At 38.3% G+C, this 23,270-nt stretch overlaps 1 protein-coding gene across 2 annotated transcripts in view; it reads left to right on the forward strand.

Moving 5' to 3' along the window:
* The window catches only part of ssbp4.S (single stranded DNA binding protein 4 S homeolog), a 212,243-nt gene that overhangs the window by 143,478 nt on the left and 45,495 nt on the right, over positions 1-23,270 (forward strand).

Consider the following 23,270-nt stretch of genomic DNA (forward strand, 5'->3'; position numbering starts at 1 on the left):
TGGACAGACATAATATCAAAGGCTATTGTGATACTAAGCTCTATAGTTAGTATAGGTATGGGTATATAGAATTTAATTAAAAGTAGGGAGGGGTGTATGTATGGATGCTGGATTTTCATTTGGAGGGGTTGAACTTGATGGACTTTGTCTTTTTTTCAACCCAATTTAACTATGTAACTATGTAACTAACTACTATGTAGAAACCATTCCATATGAAATCTCTTAAAATGTCCTTAAAGATAACATTGATAATGAAAAATCAAATGTAAGATATCAATAGCTACCCTCCTGCTCTTAGATATTTTATGGACCACAACCAGCTATGATTATGAAAATTTTGCTAGTATCAATGATGATAATAATATTATTGTTCATGTTTATTACATATGTAGTAATACATAAGTCATCTAACACTACTAACTACTGAGTCATAATTTGAGTTATCAAAGTTATCAGTTCTTTCCCTTGTGTTTAAGTCTACAATTATTTTGGAAATGGTTCCTAGTACTGTAAATTTCCTAATTTGATTTCCACAACCAACAACCCATAGCATAATATCATTGAACTTGAACACTGCTTATTATTTTGCGCAATTAATGTCATTCAACTGTCGGGATGTGTGATCCTTTCCACTATAACCACTCTTCATTAAGTATCTTTTACATTGGTTGAAGTTTTTTGCTGGTCTTCCTTGTACTGCATCTCTAATTAGTCCCATTAATTCTTTTCAATTAATCGCTCATTAGTTGTGAGAGTAGCCCCAGCAGGTTTGATCAAAGAACGAAGTGGATGTCAATGTAGGGTGCGTTCTTTTACTGTGCTGATGGATGTACTGGTTAAAACAAGACGGTGTAAATTTGCTATTAGTATCAGGAACAAATTGTCATCAACTGTGGTGGGAGGGCAGCTGCTTTGTAGAATGTAATGAGGGGACTTGGAAATAAACCGAGAAAAGCAATTGCCTGTATGCTTTTAGAGCACAAAAGAAGAGATCATTCTTATTTTAAGCCATTTCAGATATGTTTGAGCCCTCTGAACACAGAGGGGGTTATTTATCAAAATCCAATTTTTTCAGATTTTTTAAATAAAAAAAAGTCTGACCAAACTAGAATCCACGATTTGCTCTTGTTTATCAATAAAAACGGGGGGAAAAATTGAATTGGGAAAAAATTTGACTTTTTTTAGATTGCTGTGCAAAAAAACTGAATTTTTTAAGTTTGGCGCTCAAAAACCTTGAAAAATTTGAGTTTTTTGTGGAAAAAACAGTGTCAAACCCTGAACATTTCATGAAGGTTAAAATGGTTAAGGGGACATCTACGATTGACTTTTACATAAATTCGGCAGGTTTTAGATGGCGTTTTTTCGGATTTGGACTTGGAACAGCTTCGGAGCTTAATAAATCACTATAAATTAAAAAAAAAAAAAAAACTTTTTTTTTTTACCATGACTTTTTCGGTGTTTCTTGTCATAATGGGTGCCACAAAAAAATTGCGCCATAACAATAAATCCAAGGGTCTTTACACATCTTTCACAGCAAGCTAGGCCATTAGCAAGTCCCTATTAGTGAGAAAGCAAATTCACTTATAGTTGAAGGGAAGTTAAAATATCAAAATGTGACAGCATTTCTGCAACCTCCTCATTTCTTTTAATTTGTCAAAACTTGCTTTCCTTTTGGCTCCAGCAAATGACCTTTGGAATATATTTTGGGTCTTGGAGGGAGTTTATTTATATAAGTTGCCTTCTGAGATTTCTTTTTTACTGTTGTTTTCAAAAGGACTTTAAAACCTTCAAAAGGGAGATTTCAAGGACAGGCAGTGGTACAACTGTAATCTAGAGCACAGAAACCCAATTTTGATTGGTACTCCTGTTAATACCAGCTGTTTGTTACTCACAGGAGTATTAGTTCCTTCAAGTTTTCAAGTGACGTACACCCATTTTTCAGGCTTGCTTACATTAGTGTAATACCCTGGTTAAGAGCTTTTTTTCATTGACTTTGCAGTAATTATTTCATATTGTTTGGGAAATGTTGTTGCACCTAGTAATATTACAAACATATATTTTACCTTGTTTCTTTTTTTAGACTAGTGTTTTATGAAATGAAAAAAAACAACTGAGCATTATGAGGAGGGTAAAGAACAGGGTGTTCTTGTCAAAGTGCAGAGCACAACATTGCATTCTTAAAATGTCATTAAAGTAATTAAGCCAGCAATGCAGAGCTGAATTTTTATATTGATTGTTTATTAATTAAATGTGTTCAAATATTCTTTGTATCAGCAATTGCCAGCACAGGGGAGACCAGATTTAATGGAACACAGTCTCTCATTGTAGATCAAAATTCTGCTTTGTGATGTACTGTCGTTGTACTAATTTTATCACTGAAGGTTATTGGGAAGTCCAGTTCTTACATAGTGCCTGTGCAACGATATGTTGGTTATAATTCCCCTAACTGCCCTGGCCAGATGTCAGAGCCTAGCTTCTGAACTTTCCTGTTGACAAACATATATTCCATATTGCCACACACAGCTACTCTTTGGGACCATAGATAAAGATTTGATACGTTTCACTTGGTCTCTGTATTAGTAGTTGTACACAAGAATAGCATATAGGAAAACAAATAAAAAAAGACCAATTTCTGGGTTTGTAGCATGAAGTAACTGTAGAACCTCTATTACCAGTACTGTGTTATCTTAAAATATAGTTGTTCTGAAGATCACCTTGCACATGGTTGTTTCTCAACTGATGACCCTGAGATATGAAATCTTGCCAGTGCTGCTACACACGGATTCCCTGTGTTCCTAGAAACTCAATGGCTGAATAGTAATTGATAGATTTAATTGTAAGAAAGGTCCATGTGAAAGTGTGACACCTGCCATATTGTATCATGTCAACTAATGGGAGAAGAGAGAAATGGGGAACAGAAACATAGAATTTTAGGTTATTTACTTTTCGTTGGATAGTGCCAACTCCTCTTTGGTTCTTCCCAGCCAGTAATCTGCTTCCTGCGTTTCAAGGGGAAAAAATCCAAGATGGCAGTGTGTTTTACTGTGGAACATGTGGCCATCTTGAATTTTTTACAGGAGTTTAAAGCAGGCAGAGAGAGAGAGAGAGAGAGTCAAGCAGTATAGGAGCATTAGGGGAAAAAACTTTGGTGTTGGTATCCTGTATTTCTGCATTGATCTTACTGGCATGTCTGGAATTAATGAAGTGTTCATTAGTCATTTCTACAGTTGTCTTGCTGCCATGTCTGGGTTAATATGCCAATTATCTATTTTATTTAGTGATTTTAATATGCCCATTATCCATTTTATTTAGTGATTATAGGGGCACATCTGTGGATAATATGTTCTATATATGTTTTATTTAGTGATTATACCGGCATTGACCACAAATCGGGCATAGATAAAAAAAAATTTTGGAGCACTGCGCTTTGCAGACCTTTCTGTCCCTCTCTTTATTTTTCAAATGTTCAGAGGTGTGAAACCACTTACTAGGATACATTTGGACTAAACAGCAAGATTTTGTTCTTTAAATCTGCAGTCAAAATGTTAATCTTTTAAAAACACAGTAGAAATATAAAAAAAGGGAAGACCAAATGTTCCTTGTCTTAGAAAAGCACTGTTTACACCATGTTAAAAGTTCATTTTTAGGGTCTTAGACCCACACATACACTGTTTCATTGTGTGTCCAAACCTATATATTCTGAAATTCATAACATTTTTATTCTCCCTATAATTACTTTTTTATGTGAGTTTTATTAATTCCTACAAACTCTGCGCTGTGTGACTGACGTGCGGCCAGCTTGAACAACAGCGTTTGGAGAAGCCAGTAGGGCCACTGTCTCCATGGCAACTGGTGGTGTGAAGCGGGCGAGCCGTTCTGTAAATGAGTCTCTAGATGGCTATTAACCCCTCCAGAGCTTTCTCTTCCTCAACCCTAGAGAATAGTTGTTATCATGCTTTCCTTATGCCCTGTTGATAAAATATATTTCATGTACCTGTGCCATGTGAGTACAAGCGGTATTTGCTCCTCCGTAATAAGTATTTAGTGTGGCTTGCTCCAGCATTTGATAGGAACAACTAGAAGGGAAACTGACTTTAAAACACAAATGTGATTTATTTCTCTAAAGACTAAAAAACAACTAACATTTATATGGATTTTAATTTCATGAAAAGAATTCCCATAGAAAAGTTTGCCTGTGTGTTTGCGGAAATTGCCTGCTATTGCTTTCATATGGAGTCGGAGCCATCATCTAAAATCTTGGGGACCCATACAACTAATACTCAAGATCCCTTTCCGTGACTTGTATAAAAGCCCCTGGAGCCCAGATACTGAATTATCTTGCTAGCCCAATATTGCTTCTTTAGAAAAAATGTTGCACCTGGTGTTGTTTGATGGGCCCCTTACAGCTAGGGTTGCCATCTTTTCTGGAAATAAATACCGGCCTTCCTATATATTTATCTTTTTTTCCTATTAATAACATTGGGATAAACCATGATTTTTACCGGCCAGGTGGCAACCCTACTTACAGCACACACCTCTTCCCCTGAATGGGGGAGCAGTAAAGCTGTAAAGCTGGTATTTTGGAGTGGTTTGGATTTTAAATTTTCTCTAACAAAGCAAAAACAAATATAAATATGTGATAAAGAGAAAGCACTGGGTGAAGCATTTTATCTGGATACATGGTGTAAGTGGCGTAGCTGGACAGCAAAATCTTTTTGTGCTTACCCCTCTCCTAAAAAATTTAAAATGACAATCTGTTTTATTGTAAATGTATTGAAATTAGCCATTAGTTGGTACCTCTACATTTTTCTGGTGCCTCTAATATTTCACTGAATGCAAATTTAAGAATTTTTTCACAGTGTTAAAAGGGGTTCTCCACCCACAGAATGTTTTTCATGATGAAAGTAAATGTACTTGTACACAACTTTCCAATATACACTAATTAAACTTTAATTAATTAAAACTTAAACTTAATAGCAGTATATTTTTTCCTTTCTTCACTTGGTTCTGGTTCTGACTTTAGTAACAATATTGCAGAAGGCAGCCACGATATAGGTTGCAGATTGCTTTGTATGCTTCTTCACAGGTCTGTCAATCATATGGTGTCTGCTACATTGCCTCAGAACCAACAGTGCAGTGACTGGAAATGGGCAAATTACTTTAACAAATAACTCTACAAACATTGACAAATTAGAGCTAATGTATACTAGAAAGTTGCTTTGGATTGCCTTTTATTTCATTAGGCAAAATAAAGCACTTTGGAGCAGATTTTACCTTTAAGATACTAGGGGGCAAATTTACTTACCTCAGCCAGGGCTTCGCAAATTCATGAATATCCGAAGTTGCGCACAAGTTACCGATTGTTTGTGAAGTTCTACTAGCTATGTTACGATCAGCGATTCAAAGTTACGCTAGCGATGCCTAATTTACACAAGCCTGGGAAAGCTTTATAAAATAAAATAGAGTTGTTATTTTGCCCTATACATGTGCCCACTGTATAGTTTATCTGCCACATGTTAGGAAATGTAGGGGGGAAGGAGGGTTTTTTGTGACTTAGAAAAAATTTCAACTTTTTTTGAAGCAAGTCCTATCTACTCTATTGCACTTTGCCTGGTCTGAGGTGGCGAAGTAAAGTCTGGCACAAGAGGAAACATTCCCAAAATTCTGCAACTTAGTGAATTAGCGTAGCTAGGTCCCTTCGCCAGAACGCAACTTCATCTGGCGTAAGGGTGCGAAATAGCGACAGAGTAGGTCCACTTCGCTAGCGAATTTACTCCAGCACCCGTAAGTAAATTGGCAAAGTGGCAAAATGATGCCACGCTGGCGAATTTTCACTAGCGTTAGCCCCTAGGTCTTCTTTACAGATTTAAGTATAATGTGTACAGCATAAAAACACATTGAATTGATAAAATACATGCCCCTAAATGTAATATTTGGCGTTATCGCAGCACGCATTCGCACTTTTGCAAGTATATTTGCGCTAAGCGGAATGCAATATTTTTCGCACAGATATATTACATAAGCACAAAACAGTAGCAAACGCAAAAATAAGATGAAGAATAGCGAAAACATGGCCTTATGCGTTTCGGGAACACACTCCCTTAATCATAGGCTTCGATCAGCCTATGATTAAGGGAGTGTGTTCCCGAAACGCGTAAGGCCATGTATTTCTGCAGAACCTTGCAATAAAAACCTGCTTTTACCCGGAGTGCCATCCTCCTGTTCGTTTAGCTCATCATTCATAATGCTAGCAGAGGGCTGGTGTAACCAGAAACATGACATTGCTTTTCTATATGTTTAATGTCAATTTTTTAGGCCACTCTGTCTTTGGGGCAAATTGACTAAAGGGCAAAGTGACTAACGCATGCGTGACGTCATTTCAGTACTTCGCCGATTTACTAATGGCCGCCGGCGTAACTTCGCTAGAGAAGGAGATAGACTCCAGCTGTACTTGCTCCCTAACACCAGGCAAATTTGCACTCTGGCGAATGGACGTAACTACGCAAATTCACTAAGATGTGGAACAAAAAACAATAGCGTCTTTTCCTTTTTCAGGGTGATAGGCTGAAAAATAGCTTAACTTTTTTTGGGGTAACTGGCTTTCTCCCTACATTTCCTAACATATGGCACATAAACTATACACTGGGCTCATGTGTAGGGCAATATAACAACTTTATTTTATTTAATTAAGGTTTCCCAGGCTTGTGTAGTGTAATGTATTTGCTACAACATATATGTCCATTGAACTTTGACTTCTGGCCGTATGCAAATTAGGCAACGCTCGCGCAATTTCGATTAGCTTGGCGCAGTAACGCTAGTGCAACTATGCCAGCGTTCGGCTCCCTGGACGCAACTTCGGATTTTAGTGAATTAGCCTTGTTCTGGCGAATCTACGCCTGGCGAAATGTTGCGCTGTGACCGAAGCCGTCACTGGCGAATTTTCGGAGGTTAGTGAATTTGTCCCAAGTGTTTTACACAAAACAGTAATCAATGGGATAGCATTACATTGTATTAAATACTCTTGATAAAATACTCCTGATTAAATAAACTCATTGACAATGTTTGTGCTATTCAAGCAAAAAGTCAGTTTGTGTGAGAAGGATTTTCAGTTACCACCTGCTAAAGGTGCCCTTTCTTCCATAATCTGTCACAACCATATTGCAAGTACAGACAAGTGCAAGTATTTTATTGAAAGGTGTTTTGATTGGCATAGTGTTCCTGCTTAGCACTGGGCCTTCCAATTGTATATGGACCTGTATTTATTTTACAGAGTAGACCCTTGTGGGCAGTGTCCGCTGTAAAGTACCTCTTCTCTATTTCTGTCAATCTTACTTGTTCCTCATCATTATTGTTAAGAGTGTGGCACAATATGGTTGCCTTATATAAATAGATTGTACGAATGATAATTATATTCATAGTTCTCAAAGCTAGCACATGCACGATTGTTACCATAGATTTGTATAAAATGTGGGACCAAAGCCTGACAGTGCAACTAACACTTAGGGTGCTATATATATATATATATATATATATATATATATATATATATATATATATATATATATACCTGAACGAGCAGGAATGCACGACCATGAATGCTGCAAGGGCCGGGTGCCAGTCTGTAAACACATACAAAATCCCTCCAATGACGGCACTCCAGAATCAGTCACGCTTGAGTCAGTAGATAAAGATCATAAAGGTTTATTAGGGTGGACCAACGTTTCGATACCACACAGGTATCCTCGTCAGGCTGACGAAGATACCTGTGTGGTATCGAAACGTTGGTCCACCCTAATAAACCTTTATGATCTTTATCTACTGACTCAAGCGTGACTGATTCTGGAGTGCCGTCATTGGAGGGATTTTTTTTATATATATATATATATATTATATATATATATATATATATATTATATATTATATATATATATATATATATATATAGCTGTATATGTATCTACAGAGAGCTCTTATCACATGTATTCTCATCTTCTCCAGTAATGCTGTCCTTGAATCCTTTACAATGTCTGATATTTGCTGGCTAAGGTCTTTCTGGACTTATTTTTGTTCCATTCTATTGAAACCGTCTCTATCTCCTTGGATATATAAAAGGTCAATTTGGCCTCGCTGATGTGATTTTTGGAAGCTAAACTTCTTGCTCCTGAGATTAACATATTGTAGTGTTTGTGCCAAAATGTGTGACTTCCAACTCCTATACAAACGATATTGTCTTTGAATTTTTAGATCCCTTACTTTTGGAGATTAAAATCGGTTCAGTGGGTTGTAATTGTATGCATTTTACTTGACTTATTGTATGTCTTGCTTTATAAGGTCAAAGTTAATTTTACAAATTTAGTAGATATTCCAGGTAGAGAAAATCTTTCATGTGTTGGTTTGACTCAAGAACTATGTCATGTAGCAAGACTAGTGGCAGCTAGATATTTAAACAGATTTCATTGTTTCCTATACCAGCTACTATCTCCCTGAGTTTAAGAAGCCTACATTAATATTTATTACATGTCTTTCATATTGTACAAATAATCCGTAAAAATTGTAGGTGTGGCAAAAGATATTATTAGCTCCTAGTTATGTATAATTTTGGGAGAGCACATTGATATAACCTTTAGTAGTTAACAATACTGTAGTTTAAGCACAGAATAGGGTCTGCTCCCCCCTATTATTATACTCCTATCTAAGATAAGTTAGATTTATTGCTATACACAATAGTATGGCTCTCTCATATATAGTTCAAGAATTGCATGTTTAGAGAATAATTACAAAAAACACATTAGAAATAAGTGTTGGAACAGATAAATTACCCCATAGTGAGTTATGCAATGTCAGCATGTCTTTAATGTACAAATAGAAATGTGTAGAAGTGCAAGAGCAGGTCCCTTAGTTCTCATGCAAAGCACACAACTGGCTAGGGAAATGGCTGCAATAAGCATCTTCCACCGGAGGTGCACAGCACAGTGTCAGGGGAAACACACCATATGGCCTGTCATAGAGCAGGCAGTTAGAACCCAGCCCTTAGCAGCCTCCATCCTCTGCTACTCCCTAACTTGCATGCCTGAATGACGCACAAGTTACCGGGTGGGAAGATGGATGATTATATGCCACCCTTCCAGCAATTGATGAGATTTAGCAAGTGAGCTCTGTATTGTAACGCAACTGAACCTCAAGACTCACACAACAGCATTGTGTAGGTTGTACTTCAAGGATTACAATCACCTTGCAAACCAGAACAGAAATTGTATTATCTCACAAGAGGTGTTCTCCACACATCTATAAGCTGGAGGACCTTTTATCTATTACAATGCTTGTCCTCCCTATGTGTGTTTTTCTTCATTGTAAGATTCTGCAGCACTGCCTATTAATGTATTAGGTTATACATACATATCTGCCCACAGAAAAAGAAAATGCAGTAGTAAAAAAAGGCATGTGAGCATCTGCATTGTATTTGGAATGATAGATATCTGTAGAAGTGAATTATATGTAATTTAAGCAATGGAGGTGTTGTAAATCCTGGCCCCCGTTGCTGATCATAATTGATTCTATACATAACAAAAATATACAATAAAAGTCTCATAAATTCAGTGAAACAATATAAAACAATTACCAATTGTTACTGTAGGTCAGACTGGCTTGTTTTCTAGCAATATAAAATTTTCCTCCAGGTGAGGTGCATGAATTGTTTTTGAATTGTGGACATTTATAAATCTATGCATAATGTGTTATATACAATAGTACATCATATTATTGAATATCTGATCATTATAGGATTTAGTCCTTTTTTGAGCTGATTGTTGGTAAGAGTCTAAAGCTCTCCATACACCTTTAAATATTGCCCTATAACAAACGAATTATTGCAAGGACATATATACTACATATTGTAGAAAAGATCGTTTGCTAGGCAACTGGCTTGTAAAGATAGTATTTTTCCTATGAAATTGCAAGATTGGCCACATACAGATATTAATGTCCAGAAAAAAACCCAGATATTTTCTCATGGATTACTCACACAGGAACAAACTATTATTTGAAAAATTTGGGGCAAATTCACTAAAGGGCAAATTTTCACCAGCGAACATTCTGCCACATTTCGATCCACTTCGCCAGCCAAAAATTCTACTACCTTAATTCACTAAAATGCTAAGTTGTGTCTGGTTAGCCAAACGCTGGTGAAGTTTTGCTAGCTTTAATTCATTAGTGCGAGCATTTCATTTAGTTTGTTTCTGCCTAGAGAAACTTCAATAGTACTATTACACTTAGGTCAATTTGAATAGGGCGGGTACGGACGTCGTATGGACTTCTTTATTAGGGAGGTTGGTGCAAATGCTTAAAGTGGGCACTTTTTATAACAAATGTCCAGGGAAGCATAATACAGACAATAGAGATCCTCAAATGCCCTAGAACAAATGTGGCATGGCCCTCAGATGGTTGAGAGAGAAATGTTATCACAAAAATCTTTAATAGTTAGGACTTTTGAAGGCAATACTACTTTAAAAAATGAAAAAAAAACGCCAGCGACTTTCCAGCATACAAAATATGATGTCATTGACATGATTTAGGAGGACATAGCTTCATCTTATTAGTTCGCCTGGTCTAAGATGAGGAAGGAAACTCTGGCGAATGAGGTAACGTTCTGTAAAATTCACACTTTTGTGAATTTGCGGAGTAACAATCGTTCACCTGAGTGAAAATTTGTCTGGCTAGTACGCAAAACTGTACTAGCCTCTTTCTTTTGAAACTGCGCTAGTCTCTTTGTTTTGAAACTACGATAGTCTCTTTCGCTTGCGAATTGTCATCTGTTAGTATAATTGCCGATGTCCTTGCGGATGGCAAATTTTCACTAGTGATGGCCACTTCGCCCTTTAAAAAACATGCCCCCTTTGCAACAATATCTGTAGTTAGGTTTTCCACCAAAAAACATTGCATGATATAAAGTAACTAAACAGTTGAGTTGGATTTCCCAGCACTACAGCATCAGTTTATCACTTTATAATGTTTCTTAAGTAAAAAAACAAAGCATAACCTGAGGCATTATAATAGTTAAGTCTTTGCCAAATTCTTTTGTTGGGAGCCATAAACAGCAGAAAAAATCAAGCTATCTCAGAAGGTGGCTACTAGAAGCAAAGGAAGCCAAAATAGACATAATCTCTTTAGGATTAAAGTAGAAACATATAATTTAGCAGAGAATAACATGTGTGCCCTTTCCACATTCCCTGCACTGTTCTGGCAATAATTTAATGGTGACCTTTACTATTCAGAATCAGAATTTACTATAGCAAACTTTTTTTAACCGCGCATTCTCAACACCTTCAAAAGGAATTAGAGAAGCTATTTTTCTTATTCTCAGTTTTTAAGACCATTGGGAGATGAATAAATGAGTCTGTCCATGTGCTACTGGAGAAAAAGAAATCCATGAAATATAGTGAGACAATACTGTGGTCTCAAGGTGTAATTTCATTAGATTTTCATCCACTGTTTGTGCTGAGCTCCATACTTTTAGGTTAACTGGTGGGCCTTATTTTAAAAATAAATACACGTGGCAAGTTTCATAAATGTATGAGGATATTATTATTGTGTAAGATAAAGATGTCAGACTGGACGCCCCACTGGCTTCCAGTTATCCATTGACCAATGATACTGAAAGTTGCAGAAATATTTGTATTAGTTTATTTGTGCAGACATGAATATGTTCACTTTCCAACTTTAGACCACCTTTTACCTAACATTATGGCTGATCTGTGCCCATTTATACAATAATTCAGTACTTGATGATGAATACCGTATTATTTATATTGCATTTAAATGTATTGTTACCCCCTGAGCTGGTAAGTACTGGGCATTTGTTTGGCAGAGGCTCTTATATGGTTTATATAAATATACTCCTGTGTGGCCACATCAATAAGACTGTAGGGCCGATACTGGCACCAATGATCACAGTAAAGATGTTTAGAATATAACAGTTCAACCGCATAATAATTAAAGGACAAGAAAAGCTTGAGTTAATAATGGGTGCCGATGTTAAGATGGCCATAGACGTAGATATCTGCTGGTTTGGCGATGTCGTCAAATGAGCAGATCTTTCCCCGATATGCCCACATTGAAGTGGGCGATATCGGGCTGATATGATCGGATCATAATGTATCCGATATGGGCGGTCGGATCGCGGGACTGCATAGACGCACAGATGCAGCCGCGATCCGACTGGATTTTTTAACCTGTCCTATCGAGATATTGATCGGGGAAGCCCATTGTATGGCCCCACACACGGGCTAATAAGCTTTTTATCGGCCATGTATGGGGGCCTTTAGACATGCCCTTGTGACACGAATCTCTTAAATGGATCCTGTCATGGGAAAACATGTTTTTTTCAAAAGGCATCAGTTAATAGTGCTACTCCAGCAGAATTCTGCACTGAAATCCATTTCTCAAAAGAGCAAACAGATTTTTTTTATATTCAATTTTGAAATCTGACATGGGGCTAGACATTTTGTCAATTTCCCAGCTGCCCCTGGTCATGTGACTTGTGCCTGCACTTTAGGAGAGAAATGCTTTCTGGCAGGCTGCTGTTTTTCCTTCTCAATGTAACTGAATGAGTCTCAGTGGGACATGGGTTTTTTACTATTGAGTGTTGTTCTTAGATCTACCAGGCAGCTGTTATCTTGTGTTAGGGAGCTGTTATCTGGTTACCTTCCCATTGTTCTTTTGTTTGGCTGCTGGGGGGGGGAGGGAGGGGGATGATATCACTCCAACTTGCAGTACAGCAGTAAAGAGTGATTGAAGTTTATCAGAGCACAAGTCACATGACTTGGGGCAGCTGGGAAATTGACAATATGTCTAGCCCCATGTCAGATTTCAAAATTGAATATAAAAAAATCAGTTTGCTCTTTTGAGAAATGGATTTCAGTGCAGATTTGTGCTGGAGCAGCACTATTAACTGATTCATTTTGGAAAAAAAAATTTTTCCCATGACAGTATCCCTTTAACTATTTTTGCAGGGCAGCCATCCAGGGCAGCCATCAGGGGGGGACAGGGGGGAGAGTTGTAGGGGGCCCCGAGGGTAAGGGGGGCCCCAGCCACAACACACTTACTTGATTAGCTGGGCCCCCCATCTTTCTGAGAGCTGCTGACTTCGGGAAGGCAATGACGTTTAAGGGGCCCTGGCCACCAATTTTCTTATAATGTGGGGGGGGGCCTGGCAACCATTTTTTTTTCTCATGTGGGGTCCTAGCCACCAATATCTTTTTATTTTTTATTAACATGTGTGAACCCTAGCAACCAATATTTTTTTAGTTTTTTTTACCGTGTGGTGGGGGCGGACCTGTGGGTTGGGGAGGGCTGACCTGTAGGTGGGGCTTGTGGTGGGCGCAGCCTAGGGGGCCCAGGAAATTTTGTCATATAGGGCCCTGTGATTTCTGATGGCTGTCCTGCAGCCATCACTACCTTCCCGCAGCTTCTCAGGCATTCTCTATGTCTTAATCAAACTTGGCCAATATCTTTATCTTTTTGAACCAACGTACTGTATCATATTTTCTTTTGAAGTTTAACATGACTATACTGGAGAATTTTTAATATGCTGAACATCAAATTATCTTGCTTCTAATCATTTTACCAATTTTGTCATTTAAGCTGTCCATACAAATAAAGATCTGCTTATTTGGCACAGGTGCCAAAAAAGTAGTTCATGATCCTATTTAACCTTCCATATGCTGGGCCAAAACAGGGGCCAATGATTGGATCATTCTGCCATTCTGCAAACCTATGGGGAGCTGTCAGTTGCGGACTTCATCAATGCACTGATGAAGCTCTCATCTGATGAGATTTTCGAACCTGCCCAATTGATGATTGGCCAATTTTCAGCTAGCTAACAGTCTGTCAGGAGGTTCCCAATGAGCTTGAGACATGGTCTGGAGAAAATGATTCTGAAGCTTTAATGGCCAGCTTTAAATTATTATTAAGAGTTAAGACTATTTGTTTTGACTAGGAATGAAAGCATGTGTAATAGAAAAAAATACTTCTTTCTGTATTTTTAATTATTATATCTAATAATGTGTATTCAGATTCCTCACTGAGCCAGTATTGGATTACATTATAGATCATAAAATGAAAGTTTAAATGGGGTCCCCTCCAAATACACAGCAAATTGTGAATATAAAAAAACCAAAATACTGTATGAGAGGCTAATGGCAAATACAAAATCCTCCTCAAAATAATCATAAAATATTAGCATAGGTTGGGTCAAATTTAATCCCTTAAATTTATACAAAAAATTGATCTTGAAACAAAAATGTGTTCTTATTCATTACTGCATTAAATGAATAAAGTTCAAAAAGAGCAAAACTTACGTAATGTAATATTCTCAGGCCTGGATTTGTAGCAAGGCCACAATGGCCCGGGCCTAGGGCAGCAAATCCAGGGCCTCCTGAATTACTTTGCACTATACTGTAAAGGAAAAATCTAGATCTGCATTTAATTTACGGCACACTCTTGTAACATAGTAATGTGCAAACTGATATAATTAACCTTATCCATCTCAAAAATTGCTCCTCAATTACAAGCTGATTTTGTGCTTAAGTCTGTTTAACTTAACCCTAATAAGGTTAATACTAAATGAATAATGTGACTTTACAAGGGTACAAATAATATGTTTTATGTTAGAACGTTATGGACCTAAGAAAGGGAGGTTAGACAGCTGAAACCTTGCGTCTTCATTTTTATCCTGCTGTATCTGTGAAATTGAACAAATAAAGAAAGTTGTGCCCTGCCTAGGTTTGCAGAGAATCCTTACTTATACTTTAAATAGAAGGTATTCCCCACTCTGCATAAATCAAGCATGAAATTTGTTACATACAGAGGCAGGGTTGAAACTAGGGGTAGGCAAGTGCCTAGGGCACTACTTGATGGGGGCACGTTTGGGGGGATTTGCGCAGTTCCCACCGCATGGTGATTGGCAGCAAATGGGCAGCCAGTTTGAGGGTGGGGGCAGAGTTTTCTCCTGTATCTGTTGGCCCTGCTTTGTACATAGAATGTTATGTAAGGTACGTTAATTAAAGTCTCAGGCATAATATAATGCATCTGTGTTTTATTCATGTATATAGTTTATTATACACTTTTCATTTTTTTTCACCCCTTTCTCTAACCCCATATTTTTATTTTTAACTCTTCTGTTCATTCATCCTCATCCCTTTTTTCCTCTCATTTACTTTCACTGCTTTTTATCCTCTCACACTGCTTCTGCTTGTTTCGTTCATTTGTGCTGTTCCCATTCCTGTGGTTCACCTGCCTTCCCTACACTTCCCCTCCCTGCCTCTCTCGCCTTGCTTCCCTCACTTCTTCTCAGCAGAGTGCTCTACCCCTCTCACTGCTGAAGCTAATCTTATTGATATGCAGGAGGCTTTGCTGAGCAAGGTACTTTTCTCCCTTGGCCGATGTGATGTGGAAGTAGAGGAGGAGGTGATAGAGCAGCAATGACAGCAGTGAGGCAATATCAGAATTTTCAGTTAACCCATTGAAGCCTATTTCCTTTAGACTGTTAATTTACCTGCTGTAATTTTACCACCCCTTATGTCCCAGTCAGTTTTTTTCACATTCTATTTCTTTAATTTGTTGTTTTCTACACCCATTCCACTATTACTTACATGCTGACACCTTCAGTGCTGTTCTTTACTTTTCCTGTGCCACTTTCCTGTTCTTATTCTCATATTGACAGTTATTTGTCTCTGTGGCAAAAACATTCAAGTTTTCCTGGCTTTCAAGAATCCCTTAATCCAGAGTGCTCAAGATATTGTGCTATATTGTCCATATTATATACCCAGTTTTCTATACATAAAGATGAGTGAAGAGGGATCTTGACAAGAGTTAGAAAAGAGGGCCCCCTGGTAATGCAGAAAGGCTGGAGGAGGGAATAACATAAATCAGTTTTATTAAACCAGCAGCCTTCCAGATGTTGTTGAATTACAAAAACAAAGCCTTCAAATGTCAGTAGGATTCTTGAAGGTGCTGCCCAAAACGATTAGCAGGGATGATGGTTGGACATGCTGATATATGTACCGAAAATATCTATCTCTGTACTTTGTATCTACATTTCCTCCCCAAGGGGCCCCTCTAATGCTGAAGGACCCAAGGCGAATGCCTTCTTTCTCTCCTACCCTTAAACTGTCCCCAAAGGAAGCAGGGTGATACTTTTTCTTTAACTATTCAGCCTTCACACTATCATTCCATGCTTCTTATACACTACACATGCAGATCCTTGTGTCCACAACACAGCTTTGCTTTTATACCTTTTCAAAGCCTATATTTCTACTACAACTGATATTTTGGGCTTTGCAGTACAATGCTTGATATGCTGTCCGTAAATGTTTTATTCATTTGGAGATAAAGGAAAGAGGGCAAGTCATTTCTAATTATTGTTGTTGTGTTGAAACTAATTAACTGTAAAATTAATAGAAGTAAGCACAGAATCAAATACTTGCACTGGTGCTTTCTCTCACAGGGGGGAATTATGGTTGATGCTTTCCTTGGCATCAAACCTATGTGTCATAGCTACAGGTGGTCTAGTTTTTTGGCCAATAGGAAAACATTGAAATGTAGAGAAACTATTTTTGTCTGTGGAATTCTGACTCAATGATTGGTATCTGACAGTGAATGATTCAAGCCGGATAAGTGACTTGTTCTGGGGCACAGACATTTAAAAGTGCATATCTTTTTATTAAAAGGGTATCGTTACAAAAGAATTTAAAGTGGAGTATTTCCAGAAGGACACTACTGCTAGACATATTTCAGTGAATAGTATCAGCATTCTTTACCTGTCAGACACAGATTTGCCTTGCCTTTAATTACATTGCTACTGATTTGTTTTTGTCAGCCACATTATTGTGCATTTTCTAGTCTTTGGAAGAAAGCTGTTTCATATTGCTGTATGCAAAATAGACCCTGGTTATATTTTGTGATGCTATTTAGAAGACTGGAGAAATTTAACTTTATACTGCTTTAGGGTATCTACTGCTATATAAGTAATTTTGCTAGAGAGGTACATATCTTTGGGCACTGTAAAACAGGAGGGAATAACAGTAAAATATGTAATCAAAAGTACTATGCAACTATCAAACAACTTTCATTTGTGGCAAAGTAATCTTGGATTACAGAGCTAAAGGCAGAGAAGGTGTAGTCACATTCATATGTTTAATTCTCAGTACAATGGCAACAATATACATTAGCACCAATCTAATATAGATTCTGACTGAGTACAGTGTTTATATTTTGGAGCCTAGAGATAAGGTGCTTTCTTGCAATGCAGCGTTGGTCAATCTGAAACCGAAAGAGCTGCAAATATGGAGTTTATCTTATATAAATCAGAAAGGTACTAATTTGATTCCAGATGGAATAGAGACACCCATTGACTCAGTACAGAGAACAGTTGTGTATCTTCAGTTTTGGATTTAGAAAGTAGTGCATATTTTGTCTTGCTTTTAGTGCCAAGTATCAGAGAGATGTTCAACAGATGTACTAAATTTAGTGTAAAATGCTATTACTCAGTAAATATATTCTTACGCAGTCATATTTCAACTCTCGAACAGTAAGAAGCTCCACTCATATGCAAATAAATAAGATGCAAGCTGAGTGTGCTTTTTGTTGCTTAAAATGCTGAGAAACATTTTCTATGAACTAGAATAGGATGCAGTGTGAGTAGCCCCTGGCCTATGATTGACAGTCGAAAATGTGCACCAGAGATGCTCCAGGCAAAAATCATGGCCCAAGGGCTTGAAGTGCTTCTCTTTGCAGTGACTTGGGCTGCTTACATAAAATATCAATCTTCCTTGTTCTTCTCTAAAATATTACTACAGAAATTGGTTGAAAAGTGGCTATTATAAATTGATTTATCCTTCACATAGTTAACTGTCCATCAAATTGACTCATATATATACACACACATATATACAGTTGTGATCTTGGTGGGGTAAAGCATTAACTGTGATGCTGCTCATAGCATCCAATCAGATCTTTGCATTTGACTTCTAACTGTTGAAATCTAATTGCTGATTGGTTGCTCTGGACATCATCATCAGTAATGCTTCACTTCACTTTTTACACAGCATGTTAAATATACCCTATAGTGTAGTGTTCATTGCAAATGAACCCCTTCTTTTATTAAACATTAAGTTAAAGGTGTCTCCTCCTCAAGTGCCTATGAGAAATTGCCTTTCATAAGTGCAGCATTAATCGGTTCATCTTCCCACTTCAATGCAGTAGTGTATTGCACTGAGGGAGATACATGAAGTTAAATTATAGTCCATGGTGCTCAGGGAGTTTGATTTTATGTGCCAGTTTTAATAAAACCCGAAATACAGAAAATACTGTTACAATAGCAAATTGTCTCAGTAGTTTAAATGTGAAGCAAAGGGGAGAGAGCAGCTAGTACCTCATATGGGGTAATAGAACATGAAGCTGCTATATTGGAATATAGCTTGCAACTTACTTTAGCATTTATAGTTTATATAGAAGATACACTTGGCAAAGTGCAAATATCATTGCTTATGTATAAAATGAATGAATTTTTGTATTATGCTCAGCACTGTCCAGCCTTCTCCATTTCACTTGTTATTAAACTGTCTTCCCCAGCATCCGCCAATAGCCAAATTATATTTAAGATGCTGGATGACATAGTTTAAAGGGATGGTTAACTTTTTAGTATCAACACTTGAGGTGCTACTGAATGAAATAAACATTTTTGTAATCGGAATTAATTATTTGCTATGAAGACTTTTTTTTACCAGATGCATTTGAATATCTCATATCTGTACTGTTCCTGCTTGCCTGCTCATTGCTGAACCCAGGTCAGTTGATAGGGTCGCCACCTATTCGGTTTTGAACTGGACAGTATGGTTTGCTTTTTACCAGGGTTGTCCGCTGAAAAAATTGCATGTTTGGAATTCGAAAAGTCTGAAACATAAGTCTGAAACTCAGACAGGACTCTGTGGTGCAATTCAGCCATTTATCTGCATCCCATCCCCTGATTTCATCAGTCCACCCCAATGTTATTTTCCCATCCTCGGGGGTGGGGCGGAGAGTAGGTGAACAGGAACTGGTAGGGTCATTTCATGCATTAGCCACTCAATCACTGTGTGGTGGAGCCCTTACTATATAATGCAAGTTCTAGTCAGAAAGAGAGAGAGAGAGTTTGTTTGCCAGTTTGTCGACCTGGGTTTATCAGTGATCTGGAAAGCTGGTACAGTAAAGAAGAACCTGCAATGTTCAAATGCATATACCAAAAGACTTAACAGCTATCTGTCCAAACCACACAATTCCCTGCACACGTGATTCAATAAGGAATGGAACATTACAGTGCAATGCATTGTGGGTTATGTAGTTCCTGCATGCTGTCTGTAAGATGTGGAGAAGTTGTTACAATTTGTAACATCAGTGTTTAGACCCTCCTTCCCTGTCAGGATTTCAAATGTTACTGAAAGAAAATAACTGTTAAACAGCTGGATTTCAGCATAGAAAATGGCATTTATTCATACTTTTTGAAGAAACCGATAACGGTGATAGGTATATAAGGGGTTTCTGTGTTATGTGGGCCTCTTAATCAAATTTTGGGTTGGAAGCCGGAGTTCCCCTTTAAACATTGCATAGGGCACCCACCCCCTCTTTAACGGCAGCCCTGGGTATAGAAGTGGCTGTGTGCGAATGAGCTAAAAGACGCATTTAGAAAAGGCAATCTGCCCACTTCAAAAGCAATGGCCTCTCGCACCAAGGGAAATGCACGGTATTAAATGATAGCCCGTGCTGTTGAGGGAATGTGATTTCTGTGCCAGGTTTGATAAAACAGTTGGAAGTCAGATGTTGCCCTGGTTACAGGACACAACTTTGGTTAAACACTTCCGCCCTTTAGCGGTAAGACTCAAGCCAAACAGATCCCCTTAGAGAATATGTCTTCATTGGAAAGATATGTTTAAATTAAAAAAAAATTCCTTCTGTTTATACTGTAACCCTTTTACCTCCAGGATATTTTAATTGGGAAGTGCTTAGAATTCTGTGGAATCTTGTTTTTAGAAATGGTTCTGCCATTTACAAATATACAGAGTTTTTGGTGTAAGTTAGACACTTTCTCACACATACCGAAGGACAGATTTGTTACAGCTTGAGCATATAAGCACTGTTTTTCACACAGGTCGAATTGAATTTTTTTATTTTCCCTGTAATAAAACATTTTCTGCCAACAAAATTTTTTATCAAATAGTTGGTCATATATTTCTGCTATATATATATATTTGCTAAAGCATTTTTTGAATTTCACCTTTGGTTTTCTAATCAAAATTATTTGCCAGTCCTGAGATAGTGAAAGACATTTTGAATAGGCCTCCTACATTGGAGGGTGGCACATCAGCCAGTAGCGTACCTACACCACACCAGGCCCCCTCTTGTGTGTCACCAGCTCCCCACTGCTAGTGGTGAAGCCGTGGAGGGGGGATTTATTTAGAACTATAGAGGAAACAGTCCCCACTGTCCCTCCCCTCCCATGACCACAGGGTCTGCTTCCCCTATAGTTAAGCCCAGGGCCGCCATCAGAGGGGGACAAGTGGCCCAGGCCCGGGCATGAAGGGGGGCCCGACAGTGCTGCACTTATGAAAGAGCACCGAAGCCGTGCGGCCATTTCCAAAGTCCCGAGCAGCCAAAATGTGCCGAAAAGACGAACTCCAGAAGCGGCGAAAAGACCCGAAGCCACGAAAATATCCGAAGCGCCGAAAAGACCCGAAGTCACTAAAATAGCCAAAGTCCCGAAGAGGCGAAAAAGTCCCAAAGTCACGAAAGGAGGCGAAGTTGAAGTTCTGAAGCCATGAGTTCAATTCTACTAAACACCAATTTGTGTTTTTTGGGTTTTTTTGGTTTTTTTTAATCCCCTGGCCACCAATGTATTATTTTAATATTCTATAGGCCCCTGCCACCAATGTTTTTCTAAAAAAAAAAATTTTGGGGGCCCCAATTTTTGTTTAACTTGTAAGGGGGGGCCCTGGCACTAATGTTTTTTTAAAAAGAAATTTTTGGGGCCCCAATTTTTTTTAATTTGTAAGGGGCGTCCTGGCGCCAATGTTTTTTTAAAAAATATTTTTTTGAGGCCCCAATTTTTTGTACTTGTAAGGGGGGCCCTGGCACCAATGCTTTTTAAAAAAAAACTTTTTTATAAGGGGGCCCTGACCATCAATAGCTTTTTATAACTTGTGTGTGTGGGGGTTACTTTTTTAGCGCTGATGTCTGTGTGGTCTTTTAACAGTGATGTGGAGTGGGCGGGGTCTGGGGCGGGGCTTGGGCATCAGGGTGGGTGGGCCCAGGGGGCCCTGAAAATGTTGTTGTACGGGCCCCGTGATTTCTAATTGCGGCCCTGGTTACGCCACTGACCTCAGTCTATGGTGCATGCACAATATCATTTGTGTAATGCAAATGTGCCCTTTGTGATAGAAAGAGGTATCCACCTATATTAACTGATCAGCTGGCAACATTTTCTGGTCATCTGCTTAAAAATAAACATCTCACTGATTGCTATGAGTTACTGTGCCTGTGCAAACTTAATGCCTTTCATTATACGTGGGGGTTTGTAACTTGCCTGCAGTTACAGTGTATGTAACAAGGCAATTAGGGAAATGTATGTATGTGTATTTGTATAGCGCTCCTTGAGGGCAAAGCACTGTACCAAACAATAAATTAGTAGTCATTGAAATAAAAAATAACAATAAGTGCATTATTAGAAATACAATTCACATACATATAAAATATAATTACAGTACAGATTAAGTGCTCAGTGTCAAGGAGACAAAAGGCTGGAGGACCCTACCCCGTAGGGCTTACAGTCTAAATGGAAGGGTAACATACAGACACAATTTGGAGGGGTATTAAAGTGCTGTAGGTTACAGTTTGTTACACTGTCATATAAGTGCCAGTTCCCAGTTCAGGTGTTATACAGGTGCTCCCAGACGTAGTCTTTGAGTTTCGTTGTAAAAACACTGAAGGATGATTCTCTCCAGAGAGTTTTCAAGAATGGCTTTCCAAATATAAGAATCCGCAATCAGGGCCACTCCTTAGCATAAGAGACAATGAATGATCGGTTAGAAGAGAAGAGGTAAGAAGAGAGCCAAGATGCAGCCTGGTTACCGATGCCAAGCGAATACAGGATCTGCATCAAGAGAGAGTGGTCAACCATTCAAACCCCTTAAGTCCCAGGTTTAAGTTGTATGCTACAGTATGTACAAATGAGTCTCATGTGTGGAAATGCTAAAGTTAGTGCCTGCTTGTTTGTGCTCTAGTGAACATTTGATTGGGATGGGACTTAATCTTAAATTACCCCATTCCAATACACAAATACAACAGTAAGCCGTCAATTCAGCTCTTACTAAGCAAACGACAGTAGAGTAAAGTAAATAATATACGTTTCCTCTGCAACAAAAAAACCTTTTTGGGAAAATAGTATTTTGATTCATATTCAAGCCACGTATATATAGCAGTGGCAGAGCTCCAGTAATTACTTGAAATTGAGTGCATAATGCAAACCTAAAATATAATCAAACTCATAATTTTGAGGGATCTCAGGCTATTCAATTGTTCACCTATTCTTTCATCCAAAAACCAAAATACTTTCAAATTAAGGCAGTTTACCTACCTCTCTGGCTCATGTAATTAAGGGGTGCTGTTTGCTTCTTGGGCACACTAAGTTGTTTTTGTCATCCAACTGAAAGGTAACACGATACCCCCACTGGATACTTACCCGGGAAGGCAATTAAATTTAGAAATGTAAAATTAATGCTGCATTTCAGCATGGAGTGGTTAAAAGTATGATGTTGAAGGCTTGGATAGCTTTTGTGACCATATACTTAGCTTTTTAACCTTTGAGGTCCTGAGTTCCATTTCAACTAAGGCAGCTTTTAGGGCTTATTTACAACATGGAAGGCAGGGTGCAAAGTAGTAAAAATGGGAGGATTATACCTTTTTTTGCACTTTGCACCCTGTCGTCCACACTGTGTGTATTGCTACAGGTCTTTGCACTCTTATTTGATGCACAGAGACCTACTGCTAGTCCTGTGAATACAGTGCTGCTAGTGTTTGGCAACACTGTATTTGTGAAGTGAAAGCATCCCAAATCCTAACTGTCCACTACGTCTGAATGAGGATGCTGGCACTAGCTACAACCGGCCACAAGGTAGGCCACAATGATAGGGCTAGCCTGCTTCCTCTAAAGATACACTTTGCATGTCACACATCTGGCTCTGGGT

The sequence above is a fragment of the Xenopus laevis genome, chromosome 1S (assembly GCF_017654675.1).
Source record: "Xenopus laevis strain J_2021 chromosome 1S, Xenopus_laevis_v10.1, whole genome shotgun sequence".
In the NCBI taxonomy this organism is placed as follows: Eukaryota; Metazoa; Chordata; class Amphibia; order Anura; family Pipidae; genus Xenopus; species Xenopus laevis.